This window comes from Mobula hypostoma, chromosome 8 (genome assembly GCF_963921235.1).
Source record: "Mobula hypostoma chromosome 8, sMobHyp1.1, whole genome shotgun sequence".
NCBI classification, from domain to species: Eukaryota; Metazoa; Chordata; class Chondrichthyes; order Myliobatiformes; family Myliobatidae; genus Mobula; species Mobula hypostoma.
In genome coordinates this window covers 102,884,959-102,890,159 of record NC_086104.1, presented here as the reverse complement: position 1 = coordinate 102,890,159, position 5,201 = coordinate 102,884,959, and positions in this window count along the sequence as shown.

Genomic DNA, 5,201 nt, shown 5'->3' with positions numbered 1-5,201 from the left:
GAGAGAGAGGGGAGGAGACAAAGTGACGGGCAGTGCAGAGAGAGAGAGACGGGAGGGGAGGAGACTGTGACAGACAATGCGGGGGGTGGGGGTGGGAGAGAGAGAGAGAGAGAGAGAGAGACGGGAGGGGTGGAAATAGTTCTTGATAGACAGAGTAGAGGGCGGCTTCTCTTCTTTATGATCCACAACCGTCAGTTTCCAACGGTTTGGCCGCAACGGAACAGAAACCCAGCGTCCCAGGAAAAAAAACAACAGATGCTCAGATCCGATATCGAAGGTCGGTCTGTAACATTACCGCCTCATGCCCTGGATAAATGATGCAAACCTCTTCAAATTTCTGCTCAATGCTCCGAGAATTAACCGATGATATTCTGGGAAAAAATAAACACGCAGACCAGAATTCTGAAATTGAAGTAAAACACAGCTCAGGCAGCAACCCTGGTCAGAGAAACAGAGTTAACGTCTCAGGCAGGAACCCCTTCATCAGATAATATTCTGCTATCTTTCAACATTTAGAGAATGTGCTTTATTGCATATTTTCCTGCAAAAAATGTACAATCTCACTTCCTCCCAAAATCTCTCTATTGCCTCCTTACCCCATCTTCACAACTTGCGTTCCCATCTCTCTATGTCACCAGTAGGTTCAGTATTCACGGTGAGCTTCCATTTTCCTGATACCCTCTGAAGGAGCAGCTTATCAAATGGACATTGTAGTTCAGGACAACCACTGTTTCCTTTATCCGCAGCTTGTGTTCCCACTCCAAAGATTCGAATGTAATTGTGAAACGTGAGATCACTTTCACAAAACCCTGTCCACTTCGCCTGATTGTTTGAAGTCTTGGAAATGTGCATTTATTCTCCCTGTTGTTACCACTTCAAGCGTTCTCTGGGACAGGTGATTAACTGTAGACAGGTGACCAGAATTGCACACAATACTCTAAATTTGGCCTCAATCAACTTTAACATAACATCCCAACTCCTGTACCCAACGTTTTGATTTATGAAGGCCAATGTGCCCAGAGCTCTCTCTACGACCCTACCTACCAGTGACTCCACTTTCAAGATCACACTGCAAGCTTCAATAGCCTTCCTCGCTGTCCACTATACCCACAATCTTGCTGTCATCTGCAAATGTGCCTATCTGTTTTACCACATTATCATCCAGATCGTTGATCTAGATGACAAACAAAAGTGGACCCAGCACTGATCCCTGCTTAAGAGAGGAGACGAGATAGATATAGGAAATGATGAGGGGAAGAGTGTGGGTAGATTGCAGAGAGCTTCCCCCATATCGAAAGTAGATAATGCACTGGATGGGAAGGGGGATGTGGGGTGTTAGGTTGAGAGGGCAAGAGAGTGAGAGAGGAGTGATTACCCAGAAAACACTGCCAGAGAGAATGGCAGAAGATTTGCTGATACTATTTCAGAAATGTCTCATCAAACACTTGAATTACCCAGGCTACAGGCCAAATACTAGAAGAAGGGATTAGTATGGTTGATATAGAGATGATGGGCTGAGTGGCCTGTAAGTGCCGTAACATTCTGCAATAGTGAGAATCAACTAAACGCTGCTTCAGGAATCATGTAAACCAGATCAATATGATAATCATATTCACCATCTCTGCCCCCATTAACTCTTTTGACCTGCTATTCATTTCATCCCAAGGATCTCTCTGCCAATTCTTTCTGCAAATTAAAATGAACTTTGTTTTCTCTCACTTTACAAATTATGACCTGAAATATTCACTCTGTTTCTCTTTCCATAGATGCTTCCTGAGCGGCTGAGGGTATCCAGCGTTCTCTGCTTTAGTTTCAATTACAAACCTTTCCATTTGGTTTTGATCTTTTCATCATTTAAAACCACAGGGATCAGTGCCTGGTCCCATGTTGTTTGTCATGTATATTAATGACTTGGATGTGACTGTTGATTAATAAATTGATTGTTTTGATAAATAAATTACCATTTTAGATTGAAGGCCTGTAACCAGTGGTACTTCTGTGTATTTTGTTTGTCGGCTATATTGACAATTTAGATGAGAATATATCTGGCATCTTTACTAAGTCTGCAGTTGATACCAAAACTGATAATATTCTGAAGTGAAGAAGATCATTCACGTTAAAATGGGACATAGGACAACTACAAAATTTGGCCAGGAAATGACAGGTGGAATTTAATTCAGACAAATGCTGAATATTATATTTTAGTCAGTCAAACCAGAGCAAAAGATTACCCAGTAAGTAGCTGTGCCCTGGACATAGTTGCACAATGGAGGGACCTCAGGATAGAATTCCTGCAAGTGAAGAAAGAGCTCGACTTCACTTGCCTTCATTGATCAGGCCGTTGAGTACATGTGTTCGGATGTTATGTTACAACTGTACAGGATGTTGATTAGACTGCACTTCGGGTACTAATGTGTAGTTCTGGTCACCTTGATGTGATTCAGCTGGAAAGGGCACAGAAAGATTCACAAGAAAGTGACTGGGACTGGAGGGCTTGAGTTCCAATGAGAGACTGGATAGGCTGTTTTCTCTGGAGCACAGGAAGATGAGGTGGGGGTTTAAAGAGGTTTATTAAATTATGGATAAATAAACAATCAGACATAAATTCTTCTGTAGCCTCACACTAACACTCTCTACCTTCCTCCAGTTCTTGTGACCCTCTGAAATGTCTGTTCTCCTCCATCCTTGCCCCTTTTGAATCCTCACTTTCGGTTTTAGATCGGAGCATCTGCTCTCTTGTTTCTCATATGCATTGGTGATTCGGATGAGAATGTAAATGGCTTAACTCATACATTCACAGGTGACACCAAATTGGTGGTATAGTGGACCATTCTGAAGTTTGTGATATAGATTCTTCAGGAACATGAGCAAGGAAATGGCAGATGGAATTTAACTCAGACAAGAACAGAGTGAGCCAATTTGGTAATTTAGATTGGGGCATAAATGGCAGGGCCCTGGTGAGTGTTGTAAAACAGAGAGACAAGGGGCTGTGAGTACATAGATAGACAGGGTGGTGTAGAGACGTCTGATACGTTTGCCTTCACCAGTCGGAGCACTGAGTACAATTCCCTGGAGGTCATGTGACTGAGCACAAGACATTCCTGAGACTGTACTTGGTGAACTATGTGCAGTTTCGGTCACAGAGCCGCAGGAAATATGTCATTTGAGCTGGAAAGGGAGTAGAAAATATTCACAAGGATATCTCTGGGGCTGGAGTTATAAGCAGAGAACTGATAGACTGGGACTTTTCTCTGAAGTATAAGGGCTGAGTATAATGACTTTGTACGGGTTTATGTAATCATGAAGGGCATCGATAAGGTGGATGGTCAGAGTTTTTTCCCCTCAGTGGAGGGATGTTGATATGTAAAGGGCATAAATATGTTGTGAGAGGATAAAGATTTTAAGGGACCTGAGGGGCAACATTTCCCACGGAAGGATACGTGGAGCAAGTTGTAGAGGTAGGTATATTCACAATATTTAAAATACGTCGGAGCAGGCACATGGAGAAGAAAGATTTGGGATGAAATGGCCTAATTGAAGGCAATTGGGTGCAGTTGAGTTCGGCAGCTTGATCGGCCTGGATGAGTTGGGCCAAAGGAACTATTTCTGTGTTGTATAAATCTGTGACTCTGTTTTGGGAAGTTAAACCAGGGAAGATGAACACAGTGAATGAAAGGGTCCTGTGGAGTGTAGTTCAGCTGTGAGACCGTGTGGGTTCTTGCCTCCATCATCGGAACCCAGCCCTGAGGGTATTGGTAACCTACACCTGCTCCTGTTGGGTGCAGTCTTTCAGTGATTCTACTGTGTTTCTTGGATTTACTGTATATGCTCACAAGAAGATTAATCTTGGAGGTTGAATATAGTAACATCTATGTACTTTATATTATATTAGATTAGATTAGATTTATTTTAAATTATGAAATATACCACCAAATTTGAAGTCATCTATAAATTTAAAAATCTGAGTGAGTGGTGCCACAACAACCACCTGTCATTCAACATCCACAAAACTGACAAACTAATTCCTGACGAGAGTAGGAAGAAATTGAGCATCCATTAGCCAGTGCCCATTAGGGGATCAGAGGTGCAGAGGGCAGAAACTTTAAATTTCTGGGCGTTAATTTCTGTCCAAGATATCCTGAAGTGGGAGGGTGAGGAGCCAGAGGTCGTGGTACATATAGGTACCAATGACATAGGTAGGAAAAGGGATGAGGTCCTGAAAGGAGAATATAGGGAGTTAGGAAGGGAGTTGAGAAAAAGGACCGCAAAGGTAGTAATCTCGGGATTACTGCCTGTGCCACGCGACAGCGAGAGTAGGAATGCGATGAGGTGGAGGATAAATGCGTGGCTGAGGGATTGGAGCAGGGGGCAGGGATTCAAGTTTTTGGATCATTGGGACCTCTTTTGGTGCAGGCATGACCTGTACAAAAAGGACGGGTTACACTTGAATCCTAGGGGGACCAATATCCTGGCAGGGAGATTAGCGAGGGCTACTGAGGTGACTTTAAACTAGAATGGTTGGGGGGTGGGAATCAAATTAAAGAGGCTAGGCGTGAGGAGGTTAGTTCGCAACAGGGGGATGGGAACCAGTGCAGAGAGACAGAGGGGTGTAAAGTGAGGGTAGAAGCAAATAGTACTAAGGAGAAAAGTAAAAGTGGCAGGCCGACAAATCCAGGGCAAGCATTAAAAAGGGCCACTTTTCAACATAATTGTACAAGGGCTAAGAGAGTTGTAAAAGAGCGCCTGAAGGCTTTGTGTGTCAATGCAAGGAGCATTCGTAATAAGGTGGATGAATTGAAAGTGCAGATTGTTATTAATGATTATGATATAGTTGGGATCACAGAGACATGGCTCCAGGGTGACCAAGGATGGGAGCTCAACGTTCAGGGATATTCAATATTCAGGAGGGATAGACATGAAGGAAGGGGAGGTGGGGTGGCGTTGCTGGTTAAAGAAGAGATTAACGCAATAGAAAGGAAGGACATAAGCCGGGAAGATGTGGAATCGATATGGGTAGAGCTGCGTAACACTACGGGGCAGAAGACGCTGGTGGGAGTTGTGTACAGGCCACCTAACAGTAGTAGTGAGGTCGGAGATGGTATTAAACAGGAAATTAGAAATGTGTGCAATAAAGAAACAGCAGTTATAATGGGTGACTTCAATCTACATGTAGATTGGATGAACCAAATTGGTAAAGGTAC